The following is a 15,438-nucleotide window of genomic DNA, read 5'->3' as shown; positions in this document are numbered from 1 at the left end:
CTATGGAAAACCTGTTAGGAGTTGTGTGTTTCCAGGTATTTGAACATCCTTAGAAGAAACCTGGTTACATTGGCACACTGCTAGTAATTTTACATGTTAGAGCATCAAATACCTCTACATACTGAATAACCTTCTAATGTTGCCTAAGTTTGATTAGAAATCATTATAAAGTGTAATTAAGATATTTGAAGTGTATTGCAGTCATCAGAGAAAAGGAATTATATAACTGATGAATTCTTGGCTGATGTTATGGAACGTATTAAGTGTCTGTAGTTGTGATGGTCTAAGAAAACATCCAGAAAGGGGAAAAATAAAAGGATTTTTAGATCTGTAGACCTTCTTCAGTAATACTCTGGAAAAATGAAAAGTTTCTGCTTTCACTTATAAGTACGGAGTTTCAATTCCTCTCTTAAAAACGTTTCTGTTTAAAAAGTTGACTTTGTGGAATTTCACAAAGGTTGGTGAAAATTAGAGGAACATATTAAGAAAGGGATGAATAACAAACAAAGCAGTTAAAAAAATAAAAGATGGTGGCAAGAGAGTTCTTAAAAAACAAAGGTTGAAAGCTGTTAATTCGCTGACTCCCACAAAGTAAATAACACTTGTTGTTCCTCCCACACCCTAAGACAGGAGCTAGTAAATAAGGTGTCGAAGTGTTAGGCACATTATCTGTTAGACTATTGCAAGAGATTGAGGAACTTCTGAGGGTTGTGGTGGTGTCTGCTCAGTACAGCATTCTGCCCAGCTTCTTTGGGTGTAATACTGCAGTAGAAGGTATAGCAAAGAACACAGAGCAAAACCACTTTGAGAAGTGTTTCATTAAGTCATTCTAAAACTAGACTGTAGAAAGGACGACAAATTAGCTGTAATTACCTCGTGCACTGGAAGAAAACTGCAGGGCTTGCTTACTCTCTCAGTGTGAGATGTTTGGACTTAAATATCTACAAAACTTGCGATGGAGTCTTAATTCCTCTGCTTAACACAGTAGGCTGATGATACTGAGTACAGCTCCTGCTCTGCAAGCCCTTATTCATGTTGCTTAGGTGTATGATAATTCTTTCTGAAGGTGAGAGTCTGCTCTGAGTACACAGAGAGCTGTCCTTAAGTGTCTGCGGAAAAGGGACCAGGCTATTGCTTTGTTCCATTTTCACTTTTTCTTTAGGGAAAAAAAAAGGAGTTACTTCTACTTGAAATCTACTGAAGTGTTTTTGCATAAGTAAAGAGCTCAGTTTGCTCAGCTGTTGCATTACTTCCCTTTCTGTGAAAATATTTTGAATCTAAACAGGGACTTTGATTCCACTTTTTTTCCTTGTTATTACAGACCTACTAAAAATTGTTGTCATAACACATTATGCTAAAATTCTATTTACACAGTTCTTAAATCCGTATTTGCCGTGAGTAGTCATACCTTCCACCAGGATTGTTAGGTTTGATGACTAGAGAAGTTCAGCAGTCTTTGGTCCCCCTTTATGACTGCTGTTGTGACAGAGCAGCTAAAAAGAGCATTGAGCTCAGCCCACTTGCTGAGGCCATCACCTTCATCTGGGGCTTGTTCTCACAGCTTAATAACTGGATTTTGGTGAGAGCCATTGAGTCAAATGCCATCCATTTGTTCTGCTAAGAGCCCAGCTCTGGATATATAAAATCCCCTTTCTCTGTTGCTCCTTGCAACAACAGGTTTAATTGTTATGGGCTCATAGGAACCAGTTAGATTAACAGATGTTAAAGGGAGCCAGTTTCAGGTCTTACTGGGAAGCAGTAATTTGAGAAACCTTGTGTAAGGGCTCGCTGACACCGAGGTGATGAGTGTCTGGGTTTGAGGCTGTGGGTGCCATGAGTGGGAAATGAGAACAGAAGTTTTTTTTCTTCTCTTGTTCCTCTACTGATTTGAACTGTTTTGGTCAGTGCTGAATAGCTGTGTCTGCTCTCAACAGTGGTTAGAATTTACAGATGTTTATGTGGATATTGAAAGGCAATGTGTTTATGGCACTTGCTTTTCCTAAACTTATTAAGAGTTTCAAGGATATACAGAGGAGCTGAATTTTAAAATGTATAAGCATGTTTATACTACAAGACTTTTATGCTTTCCCTCTCACTGTCTGATTTAGATAGTGTTGATTCTTACATGCATTTTGAATAATATTTGAATGGTCTTGAAATTATAGAACAGAATAACAGCTTTTAGCAACAGAGGCCCTGCCAGTGTTGTTTTCTTACTGACAGTACTCATTAATTTTTTTGGGTTGATAAAGGAAGAAGAAAAAACAAAAAAACAAAAATCCCCAGACAATTTAGCTTTATCTATATTCCTGCAGTTTTTGACTTGTTCCAGCCTATATGTGGGTGGAATGTCATACCATACCTATCATAAGCTGTCCAATAAATAAATACTTGCTTTTCTCTGAAAGGAAAAAAATGGGAGTTCTCTCCTTAGGGAAAGTACACAACAAAGAAGACACTTTGGAATTCATGTATGTGGATCTTAGTGCACTGTCACTCAGAAATTATCATTAACAGATGAAAAACACCTTTGTGGCTGTCTCTTGGTTTTGTTGCAACAAAATCTGATACCAGATAGTCTGACCTGTTACCAAGGGTGTCACCTACATGCTTAGTGACTTGATGCATAAAAGTAAAATAGCAGATTCCTCTCCCCCTCACTACAGTAATGACATTGTACAATGTAATTATGGGCACCATGGCTGAGGCTTCTAAACGTATGACTCAAGGAAAACACTCATGATAAAATCACAAAAGCTGGAAATCATCTGAGCTCTCTTGGTTTTGATAGGTATCGGCTATAGTTGCACATTTCTTTACAGGATCATGCTTGTAGATTCACCTAACAGCATGTTTTTGTGGTATTATCCATGCTAATAAAAATGAAATTAATAACACTGGGAACTGTGCAGTGGTATTTTGAGGATGGAACTTTGTTTTCTGTGCCAGTTGATGAAATAGTAAGTATTGATTTAAGTAATTATGCCCATACTTCACTAAGGGACTATATAAATTTGACTTCATATTCACTAAACATAGTATATTAAATAATATGAATGGAACTTTACAGTTTAATTCATTGGAAGCTAATGTATTATAAAATATAATGCATTTAATAACAGGATCGCTTTCCAAAATAGGTCCATAAAGCTGGGCTTTCAATATTCATATGAATATTTACAATCTCATGCATGAGAAACAGAAGTCAGAATAGCAGACTCCAAGGTGAAAAGAAAATGAGACCATTTTCCACTTGAGTTTAATCTGTAGATCAGTTCCATATGCTCAGCTGTTTGTGTATGTTAGCCCTGTTTCCTAACTGGCAAAGGGTGCAATGATGCAGTGTCTATTGTACAGGTCCAGCAATTTGTAGCATGCCTAAATCAGTGAGCATTATATGAAGTTATGTATTTTGTCAGATTTTCCAACCAGGGTGGCCTAATCCACTCAGTTTTTTAAGACATTTTTAACATGTTGGCGATGTTCAAACTTGGAATTATCAGCACAGCTGTAAGAGTTGTTACATGATCCACCTGGATTTAATCCTTGCAGTGAGAAACAGCTGTGGCTTTTTCAAGAGCTATTCCTGTGATGTTTGTGTGCATGCAGTTAAGTTTAAACAAGGAAGGGTGTCTCTGTATCTGTAGTAACACAGGTACACATCTATCCAGTGTTCGCTGAAGGTAGGTGAAAAACTCTGGTTGGCTTCAGTGAGCAGTAACTACACCTTTAACAGTGAAGTATATGTTGAAACACACTGAAGCACATACACGCTAAAAGGCTCATCTAGAACTTCACAAAATTTGGCATATTATTTGAAAAATCCTGCAAAAAGATTGTTCCCAGAGCACTACTATGTAGCTTTGTTTCTTTCTCCTCATTATATTTGATGCATTTTTGTCACCTCTAGAGTCTATAAATCACAGGGTTAGAAGAGGCCCAGAGAGTAATGTAACAGATATTAGCCACAGACATTTTGAAAGTTTTGAAGAGGAGAGCAACAGAGAACAGCACATAAAACATTGTACCTTTTGTCATTGCCCTAATTATTTTGGAACAAAAATTAATTCTGTGATTTAAGGAAGAAGGAAAAGACCTAGTCAGATTCAAATCTGTCTCTCAAAGCCTTAAGTTTGATATTTCTATGACATAGTCTAGAAGGAAGTCTGTTGAGTAAAACATTTATTATTTGATCTAAAGTTATTACAACAGAATAGATGTTTTTGCCATGGAAAAGTTATTTAAGCAGTGATGGAATCAAGTTGGCTTGCTGACTTGTGATCGAGTCTATACTGTAGTAAGGAACATATTATTTTAATGAAATGGATGCACAAGTCTTTGTGATCTTATTATTCTGATCGTCACTTCATAAAGATCTAGACTGAGTTTTCCAGTTGCTAAAGCATTTTGATGACTTGCACATGATGGCTTACACAATAAGGGTTGATGGCTATGCTGATTAACATCCTGTCTTTATAATTTCAAGAAAATAAGAGTCATTGTCACAGATCATTATTACCACCTTTAATTCTTAAATGTTAGCATTAGTGTTATCTAGTACTAGATAGTAGTTACATCTGTTAGTTATAACCGAACAGAATTGTCCACTTGCTCCTTTCAAAAGGTAAATTGAATTGTGCCCCTTTGTTCCAAGGCAGAACAATTGCTGTTTTGGTACAGAGCAATCCTTCACAGGCACTTGTCCTTTCTGAAGCACAAAAGGCTAAGGGGAGTTGTGGTTTTACAGAATTTGGTAAGTTGTGTGCAGCATATTGAATACTAGTGAATCAAGAGCAGATTCCAGCCCTTTATTTGCTGAGTGGAAAGCCTTCCTGCAGCGGTATTCAGAGAAAAGCTTTCAGTGTTGCTTAACTTCTGCTCCTTTTCAGCCATTGCAGGAATATCCTTCAGAGCTTACAGTGTTGTAGAAGCTATAAATTATGGAGCTTCTGTCAGTGCAGTATTCTAGCACTGTATTTTGTTTACCCGTAGTTGCCACCTTGGAAATGCAGAGTTGCTTCATGTGGTTCTTTGTTGTTCTAAACTGACATTTATGTGTTATAAAAAATAATCAGTATTCAAACATTAATTTTAGGTCTGAGGGACAATCTGTAATTCTTTCTCCAAAAAGAGGGTACTATTATGCCTTTAGTGAGAGCGATTACTTTTATTCTGTAATGGTGTATGACTGGAGAGGGAACAGTGAAGTGTGATCTTCTTCCTGAAGATGTTCTTCCTGAAAGTGAGCAATGGGTTTGTTGTTTTATCTTATCCCAGGATTCATAAGAAAACATTAGTTCTTGGCAGAGTCTGTGGTCTCAGGTTTGAAGTCTTACTGCTATCCTCACATTTTAAAGATGACTTTTAGCTCAAAAATGGAAGGAAAATAGAGAGGTGCTGAGCAGATGGGAGGCTGATCGGTAAGCTTCTATAGCAACAGTTTGAATGTTGGTCAGTAGTAAGTACACCATGCTTGTTTGGAAAAGGATATTGGGCCAAGACACATTGAAATGTGCTTTCATGGAATCTCTTTCTAACTTAGTGTGAGAAATAAAGAATCGGTTTTATTACAAGCAGTTGAATTTAACAAATCACTAACATAAGAGTTTTTCTTTACTAACCTATAGGGCGTATCGCGGAGTTGTAAGACGCCGGATTCAGCCTGGAACCGGTGTCAGGGAAACATGCGAATGAGAATAGGGAACTGTAAATGAATATTGGCAAGGAAACCCCTTATACCACATGGCTGGTCCTGGAAGCTGCCATGCTGCTGGACACTCCACCTCCCAGCACGACACAACCAACCAGGAAGCGGGGAACGCCTCTTCTAAGACGTAAACGGGGTTGAACCTTAGGAATGTTTAAAAAGAGGGACTTTTGAATTGGAGGGTGTGTTCCTGGGAACCCTGCGTGCCTAGGACACCCAACACGTGTTGTAATTTTTCCTTTTCGTTTTATTCCTTTTGTTTTGCAAACTTTTGCTGTCTTTCTAAATTCAATAAATGAGAGTTTTCTCTCACTTAGTATATTCTCCAGAATAGTTTGCAATTGTTTCAACTTGCTGTCTCCCAGCTGACACTGCCTGATCTCAAGCTAGTGAGGCATTTTCTGTGAACTTTCTGAAAACCTGAAACTTCATGAAATCAGTATTTTTCACAGGCCTGTATTACAGACATTGCTGGAATTGCTGGCACAAACTAGAGACAGATTTGTTTGCTCTGAAGCAGTGAACAAAAAAGTAGCTGGCCACATTTCAGCTGAAAGCCCTGTGGTGTGTCCTTGTTCAGTAATATTAGGTCAAGATCCTGAAAGTCTTGTCTGTGGTTGAGGTGATTAACTCTTGTGATGGTGGGAAGTTTGAATGATTTCTGTTTCTCATATAGAGAAATATATGTCCTTTATCTGTAGTGCACAGGGGTTTTTTTGTTGTTGTTTTGCTTTATTTTACATATTTTTGGGTTGGGTTTTGTTTTGGGGGGGATTTTTTTTTTTTAACAAAGCAGAATTCAGATTTTTTTTCCAGGAAGGGAAAATAGCTTTTTGACAGACTAAAGTATATTGCATACTAATGTTAAAAATTGTTAGAATACTTCCAAAAAATCTTCCTGCTATGTTGGTTAGAAAACTGAGTCGTGTGTGCTTCATTACTGTGGTTTAATTTATATTGCCTAATTGCAGCTAGATGTCAGGGGCTTTAGAAATGTTCATTTCATTAAGAAGAGCAGTAGTTCTTTATTTAAAGAAGAAGAAGAATTTCTGGCAGGAGGCAAGAGAGTCTGTAAATACAGATTGCATGGGACCTGTTTTGTGTGTGTATATCTTCGTAAAATTGTCACTGAAAAATAAATGCCTGTATCATAATCAAAGGCCATTGTGGGTTCCTGACTGGAAACAATTTGAGTCCTTGGAAACCATTTGAATAAAATGCAGCAAACACTGAAGCTGAATTCCTCAGTACAATCTGTTTTGTTTGGGTTTATTTTAATATGTTTTTAAAGTAAGAATAGAATAGCCACACATTCATTCTTCAATAGGAATGAGGTATTTGATAAAGGGTCTTGGCAGAGTTTCATTTTATAATAAAACATGATTTGAAAGTTTGGGGCAGTGAGTCATATCTTAGTTTCTCTTTTGTGTTCAGATGACTTCTTTGGAAAATAAACTAGATGAGTTTGCTTGATGGCAGCGTGGGATAGGATGGACAGAAAAATGTTGGTCAAGTTTATGCTGAGGTGAATTTTCATTGAATTTTGGTGTGTTGAGTTCTGTATCTCACTCATGCTGTCAGACCTTACAGATGTCTCCTTGAAGGTGATAGGCATTAATGTCAGACCAAGCCTTAGCTCCCCATTTTGATGTGGTGATAGCATATGAACAGAATGCTCGGTGCTAGGAGGAGGCAATGTAGCCTAGTGGCTTGACCATTGCTGCTGAGCATCAGGGGCTATCTCTGGTACATGAGAGTGGTGATCTGGGGCACTTTTATTTGCTATGCTGTTGTTGTGCATTGTTTATGTTAGGGCAGCAAATCTGTTTTGTTGTGTACAATTCCTCTGCGGATATCAGAAAAAAGAATCATAAGGAAAGAGAAATTTTTAGATCATCTTACTTCTGTAAACTTCCTGGTTGTTTGTATTAATTTTTGGAGGAGACATCTGGAAACCCTGGCTCCAAAAATGTTAAAACTCAGCAGGCAGCAATTAGCAAATGTACAGAAGGGAACATCTGCAGCAGTCAAGGGATGACTTTCTGTGCCTCTCCTCAAGACCTCCTCAATGACATCTTCACTGACAAGCTATCTATTAAGACTTTGATGTAGAAGGGAAGACAAGCAGATGTAAGATATGATCCTTCTGAGTTATTAGTGGGTATTACAAAGCAACAGAGATGCAAGTGGCTTAGCAGATGTTTCCAGTTAACCATGACTTCTTGTGTAACTGGTGGTGATGCTTTAATCCAGGGAGAGAAGAGAATGGGTTACTCTTCCACTAATACAATGTAAATACTTGAACAGAATAAAAACAATTATGCAGAGCATTATTCTGTGAGGTTGTGGTTCTCAAACATAGAATCACACTGCTTATCTTTCTAAAAAAAAAAATATATTGAAAATTTGGTAGGGCTAGGTGATTTCATCTCATATATACATGAGCTATCTTCATGATCTTTCCCAAGCCGTTAATATCTCTATATTTCTTTATTTCATCCACTTTAATGCTTTGTTTTCACCATACATTCTCCCATCTTCGGATAAAGCTAACATGTTGTCTCCATTTGTCTTTTTTTCCTCATCAGTTTGTCATAATTTTCCTTTGTTCTTCCAATGCCAGCCATAATGGAGACATTCATTTCTTTTATCTATACTTAAATGTTATGGATCTCAACAGTGAAAGGGAAGTATGACAGGCAGGCTATGACAGGTGAGCTGTAGCTGCTCCAGCCTGAGAGCATTCATGTGATGAGTTTTGCAAAAATCGGGTCTGCCAGGAGCAGCAGAGCTTTTGTTTGGAGGAAAAGGTACATGATTACAAAGAACTTTTGCTTAGAGATTGAGAAAGTATCGCTGGCTTTCTAGAATTTAATGTAGGATCTCTTGGAGAGAGGGATCTTGAAGTGGAAGTTTGCTTCTTCCTAAGGATATGTTGCAGACATGTGTTGATAGGGATCAGACAGATCCCTATCACCATCTGTGATACAAAGTGTTAAGGGCATACACTGGCAAAACATTAACTACTTGTTTTGTCTTCCTACCATTGTGGTTCTATGGTCCATTTTATGATTATACTGGTAGACCAAAGTCAAATGCAGGCCTACAAAAGTGTATGATGACTTGTATGGTCTGTTTTTTTAAGTACCTCTCCACTGGATCTACATTATTCTGCTTTATTTATCCGTTAAAATGTTCTCATATTAGCTATTGAAGGAGGCAATTTAAAATTTTGATGAATGTGGCAAAGTTCTTCCTATTGTCAGGACTGACTTCTAGGCTTCAGATTCAATTTTCATCAACTCCTAAAACAGCATAAGGAAAATTTAAATTAACCTTGCATCATTCCTACTTAAAACAAAAATCTGACTTGAGGCATCAGCTTTTTGCGTAAAGAATTATGTTTGACTTGCCAAAAGATTGTCTTAAAAAGATATAAAAAGTTTTCCCTTGCTCTTAGGATAATACTAACAACAGTGATAAACTGAGAGCCTGTAGATTGCACTTTGTGGGGGAGAGGTGAGTGACAAGCAAGGGAGGGATAAATACAAGTACTTTTCTTTTTCCCTAATATTATAACTCTATAGAAAAAAGCTATTTAGAAGCAATTGAAAAGTATAGATTAAAATGGCAATGAAACAGAACAGGAAAACCAATTCAGCCCACATCTGAGAAGCTCCATTATTTATCTTTTTTAAAGAAAGACAACTACCAACAAAGTGAATTAATGTTGAGCTAAAAAGGTCATTAAAAGGTTATTCTCACTTAATAATATATCTCATAGCTGGATACAATTTACTACACTAGAGAAGAATTTCTTTTCAAACTACTGTATCTATTTTTTGTATGTTACTTTCTTTTAACTCTATGGGATTAGAGAGTCTTCTCTATATGCTCAAACACAAGCAGTGCAGTGACTCTTGACTGAGGTGGATAAATTTTGAAAATCATTTTCAAATTTGTTTCAAACAGTTGTCAGCTCTAGCTGATGGCTGCAGTTGAAGAATAATGGATTGTTTTCAGCTTTGTGAATGGTGTTTTTCAGCAAGCTGAATGTTCGAAGCATTGAAATTCAATTTGCAAGAACTCTTCATAGCAAGGAGAACCTTTCTCTCAAAACGGTTGTTTGTGGTTGTTTTTGTTTTTTTTTAAGTAGCCCACTATAATCTTTAATCCTGCAAAACAGAAATTTATTGCTATATACACAAAACTCAGGCACATTTGTATGCTTATTATGTAAGTAACAATGTTTTAAAAAGAAGCATATTCTTATAGGCTACTATGTGAATTATGTTTTCATTTCAAAAATGAAAGTAAGGAAGGCTGTGATACTTCTCATATTACTGCCAGAGGCTTCTGTTAAGGAGAATGAGGTGAATGGTTGAGAAAATATCCCAAATATACTGTGGAAACTTTAAGTTTCACTTAGGATCTTACTCTGTTTGGGCATGCTAATGCATTAACCTGGGAATTCGGGCATCAAATGGCAGTTTAACCCACCCCAGAGTGTTTCCCTTGTTGTCATATCCTATGCACACTTCTTGCCCATTAGCTCTACCCAACACAGGCCCCCCTTCATTTCTTTCAAGGTTTTTGCAAATTTGATTCTTCAGCCTCTATTACATTGTGAAAGGCCCGGAAGGGCTTACTTCTGTCTTTTGCCTGGGTGACTAAAACCAGATTTCGGTTAGAGGACCTTAACATGTGACTTAAGTAATAGAATATTCCATCAATAACTGCTTTTTTTCTATTTTGGCATTCTATTTTCAATCTCCATGGCTAAATAGTGCTAAAAGCTTTAACAAAATCTGCCTGGCAGTATAATTTATGATTAGACCTGAGGGGTGAAGGCTAACTCTGCGGTGTATCTCACATAAACAAGTCCTTAGAATTGTGAGTTGGAAAGGCAATTTCTCTGGCATATAGGTTATTTATGACATTTTCAAAACCTAGACAAACTGAGACAATGCAAAAAAAAAAAAAGGAGGGATTGTTTCATGCTCTGACTTGTAATTTTAATTGTTTTGGTGCTTTTGTTGTTCTCACATGCCAAGTTAGCAGCAAAAGGTTGCTGTTCTTTTAGATACATTTGATGATCTTTTGTAATGTGTCTAAATCCAAATTCCTGAAAAGAGATGCTTGCTCTTGGACTGTCTGAACTCTTCTAGGAACAAAAGCAAATTTTTCATCTCAGAAACATGGTACAATAAGGGAGTCAACCCCAAATCTATCTCAGATACTTCTTTTACAGCTTTGAAATCTGAAGAATGGCTGAATATGCTTCTCCCTATAAAGTATTTTGGGAAGTGGGTTGAATGGGTTAAATCCTGCTTCTGCTGTAATTGAGTGTAAAAACTTACACATCTTTCAAATCTATATTCACTAGTGTTATATTAGGTTTAAAACCTATTTTGACAGTAATGAGTACATTCAGTTTCCCCATGAAGAATAGGAATACTGTTGGTTGTCTGATCTCAGGAAAAGAATGAATCAGAAGGAATTTTCTGCTAAATTTCCATGTCCTTCCCTCTCTGACCTCCAGTTTCTTTGTTGAAATACATTGGGGGAGGGGGGGAAATCATATATCATGGCTAGGCTTCGTGAACGAAGATTTGGCAAATAATTCCTTAGAATTTCAATTTTTGAATCAACCTTCAGGGCATCTGGCTTAGAATATGGTAGGACTTACAAACTATCCAGGAAATATTTTCACATTAGAAAAATCTCGTCATCTAGCATGTGCTAATGAGTAATGAGTGCTGAAAATAAATGGCAGTTGAGCAGAAGAGGTTATTAAATGAACTGGAACCATCTGACAAACATATCTGAAATGTGTATTTTGTCCAACTATGCAGTGGAATCTCTACTTCAGACTCTTAAACTGAAGTAATTTTTTCTTATCCTTTTACTTCTCCATCCAATGCTTTCAAGGGACTTCATTTATTTCTCAGCTCACATTAAAACAATGGGTTTTTAGGTTGAAAATAATTGGGAAAGTGACTTCAGATATTTTACCAACAGATTAATGGGTAATAGCTTTACCTCAAATAGATTTTCATTCTGTGTTTCACAACAGAATCCGTAAATAAACTTTCATAGTCTGCAATTTAATCGAGCCTAATCTTTCCCCCAGCACCCACAGGAACTGCCAGTGATGCAAACATTTGAGAATTCTAATTGAATATACAGTGTTACCTAAATTCTTTCATCTCTCTTGGGAAAATTCTTTCCTGTCTGTTATCTGACAACCAAATTACTGAAGTTAGTATCTGGTCTTCCTGAAGGGAAAAAGGAAAACAAAATTTTAAAAATACAAATTTATTAATGGTCATATTATTTGGAGGAAGTCTTGTTGATTTCTCTACTGTGTGCACTTATAGACACCTTACAGATGCACTTTATTTTTATGTGATACACACTTGCAACATTTTTAAAGTAAATATTTATTGCAATTGGAACATTTAGATATAAATGTTAACACTGATTATTTAAAACCCTAAGAGGACAGGTTTTGTGTTTAGGATTGGTATATCCAACTCTAATGACTGTGTGTAAAGATATTTTCATTTATGTGTGTAATAGTAAAAGCATTTGGCAGTTGACAGTCTAGAAAGAGTTTCTCAAAAAGTGTATTCCACCTTCCAAGAGCCCAGAGAAGCCTCCAACAGAGGCCTCCTGTCATTAATCCTATGTTGGGATATCGTGTCTGTAATCCTATGTTTGGATGTTCTGGTTTCAAAAGCATCCTGCAATAAAATGAATGTATTGAAGATAAGAGTAACAGGCTGAAACAAAGTAGGTTGCTGAAACTGGATAATTAAACCAACGGAGAGCTCATTCTTTGAGAGTTTACTTGGACAGTCCGTGTAAGTTTCAGATGTTTAATGTGCATGTGTAGCTACTGTTTCTAACTGTTGAGTTCCCATGAGGAAATGAGCTTTGAGATGGAACTTGGAGGATAGTCGTGGTAGATGAGGTCAGGAAGAGAGTTCAGGCCAAAAAGGCCCTGAATGCATCACAAGAAGAATGTGATGCAATAATCTTTGATTCTTGCTGAAGACTGCTCAGTGTGTGGTGGGGGTTTTGTTGCTTTTCCTTCTTTCCTCCAGTGCACAAGTCTGATCTGTCAGCTGGTGTGATGAATGGTGCTAGTCTGTAGCTGGAGGGTGGTGTGGCAATCCCTTCCCCACTCCAGGGCATTTCATGCTGCAGATATGTGATGCAGACCCAGCTCTGTCCAGAAGGACTGTGGAGTGGGGAGAGGCCACAGCCAGGTCTGTCTGTCTGTCTGTGAAAAAAGGATTGACCTGCAGGGAACCATTTGGAGAGCTAAGCTGTGCATGTCTTTCAGCACACTTAGGACGGTCAATAGCTTCACATTTACAATTAGCGTCCTTGCTCTGAGCCCATGGCATGAGGGAAGCTGCCCTCCCTGGGTCTCTCTGAAACTTTGTGGGGTCTTGCCAGCACTTTCCCATGGATGTCTTGAGGCTGGTGAGAACACAAGGCTTCTTGAGTGCAAGCAGCAGGGTCACTCACTCTGGTCACAGCAGCCCACCTGGTCAGTGTCAGAGCCAAAAAAAGGGTGGGCTATTTAGTGCAGAGTCAGAGGTACTGCTTCTCTCTGCTGCTGTTTTCAAACACAAGTATTACAACTGGGACTGGATCAATGACCCCTTTTTTGAGATGGGTTTAAATGTATATTTTTGCAAGAATTCTCAGGATTTGGGGTTGTGGTAAGGTCAGGAGGCTGTTGTTTAGGAAAAAAACGGTAGAAAGGAAACTCCTCGAAACTTTGTCTGGAGTGTAGCGCGTGAATGTGAGTTGAGTTGTAATGTGTGTAAAGAAGGAACTTTTAAGGAAAACAGAAGAATTATTTTTCTAGTATTAATCTTGAAGTGGGAGGGGTGCCTCTGGATACAACTGGACCAGTGTGACTGAACTACAGAAAAATCAGAGCGACTAAATAAAACTTTATTGTTTTTAAACTGCATAGATATGAGTTAAACAATAAAACTGAGTTCTTTGTGGGTAATATACTACACACCAGCCTGTGAGTCACTGAAGCATTGCTGAAGTGAAATAATTTCAGCATGTGACTTTGAGTAGTGTGACATGTGACATGTTTGGTATTCTCCTCCCAAAGAAATATCAATAGTTTTGTCATGTTTTCTGGAAGAAGCTTCTGTTCCTATGGGCCCTGATTGATGGGGAGGTTTAAACAATTGTTATGTCACACTGTAATTTTATTAATAAATGTCCTTCAACTTGTGATGCTGAAAGCCATTACCTGAAAAGAAGAGGGTCTTGCTGTCCTCCCCCCCACTTCCTGTTGTTTGGTCCTGCCAGCTGGGGTTCATCTCATCTTCACTGGGAGCCAGTCAGCTTTCTCACTGAGAAGATGCCTGTGTGCTTGCTTCCTGGGTTTTGTTTCCTACCCTTCTCTTCTTGATTCAGTTTTTGTTGGGTTGGTAGATTCAGTCACCCCATGGAGGGATCCAGTGGCTACCAGAACAGTCAGGGGGAGAAGAAGGAAAATGTGTCTGGGATTGGGAAGAAAAAAGTCAGGTTTAGTCTCCAAAGAGTCCCTGCTAGGCTGGCTCTGCTGTTACGTCTTAAGTTCACTCTTCACAATGTGTGTATGGGCACTTAAAGTAGTGTTTCAGATGCAGAACAAGAGAGCTTTAAGAATGCTGTCATACAGAGTTTAATGGGTCAGGAAATGCCAGATTTGAGGGTGCTTTTGCAAAATAAAGTCTATACACTTCTAGGTGCTTTTCGTCTCTTACTGTTAACACCCACTTGCTATCCCTGAGTAAGCTGGTTGGGGTGTCCCCTGAACAGACCCTATCTGTTTCTTCATCAGCAAGTCCTGTCTCCCTGATCCAGTCTTTCCATCTTTTTCCAGCTCACTTCATTCCTTCAGCCCACCCAGTCTCCAGCTGTGGTGTGGTTGTTATTTGTTTTGGTTTTGTGTGTTTGTTGGATTGTTTTTTTCGGTTTAGTTTTTAAAGTTCCTTCACTGTTTCCTTCCAAGTAGCCCCCCCCCCCCGCCTGGCCCTTTGCATAACCCAGTCACTGGCAGGAGAGAAAAGCATGCCCTGCCTTCAGCTCTGATTTCAGCTCTAGTCGGCCATGGTGCACAGCTGATTGAAATCACATGCTGTCTCCCAGGGATGGTGACTGCTCTGCTCTTCTGGTCAGGACTCCAGCTTGATGGAAAGCTGTGCAACGTGAGGGTGCAGACTGTGGAGGCTTGAGTCACTAGGCAAACTTATGAAAGACTTACAGCTGCCAAATCAGGGTAGATGTGGACCTCTCAATGTCACACACCGGCTGATGGAGTAGAAGATTTTATCCACTATTACAGGTCTTTGCTTCTTGAACAAAAGGTCACCAGAAGCTTTTAATACTGAAAAATGTATCTTCATTTTCTAAAACATCTTAACTGTTTGGCTGAAACTTTTGCAAAAAAATTCAGCCTCAGGCAGGCATCTGGTGTGGGAAGTTTCAGCCCAAACTGCTATTTTGGCAAAGTTGTTAGCAATGAAAAACTGTTTTAAGAGTGGAAAATGTTGAATGATCTCTGTTCTAAGGCAGAACTTATATTTTGGTGGATAAAGGGAACCTGTGATGGAGTTTTAGGCTGAACTGCAACAGCTTTCATTCCCCTTTCCTGAAAGGTGTGGGAAATAAAGAATCGGTTTTATTACAAGCAAATGAATTTAGCA

The 15,438-nt window shown here is 38.2% G+C and overlaps 1 protein-coding gene across 3 annotated transcripts in view; it reads left to right on the top strand.

Annotated features, from left to right (window-relative positions):
- LHFPL2 (LHFPL tetraspan subfamily member 2) overlaps positions 1-15,438 on the top strand; it is a 124,459-nt gene that overhangs the window by 71,637 nt on the left and 37,384 nt on the right. The window contains exon 1 of one of the 3 annotated variants that reach the window (XM_027671391.1): positions 12,949-12,960. The exons of the other annotated variants lie outside the window; for them this stretch is intronic. The gene's annotated coding sequence lies outside the window, so the exon portion shown is untranslated. Of the gene's footprint in view, positions 1-12,948; positions 12,961-15,438 lie in introns of those variants that run through there. 3 annotated transcript variants of the gene reach the window in all.

Source organism: Neopelma chrysocephalum, unplaced genomic scaffold (assembly GCF_003984885.1).
Source record: "Neopelma chrysocephalum unplaced genomic scaffold, ASM398488v2 Primary Assembly neopelma1_97102, whole genome shotgun sequence".
Lineage (NCBI taxonomy): Eukaryota > Metazoa > Chordata > Aves > Passeriformes > Pipridae > Neopelma > Neopelma chrysocephalum.
This window is presented reverse-complemented; position numbering and strand designations above follow the sequence as displayed.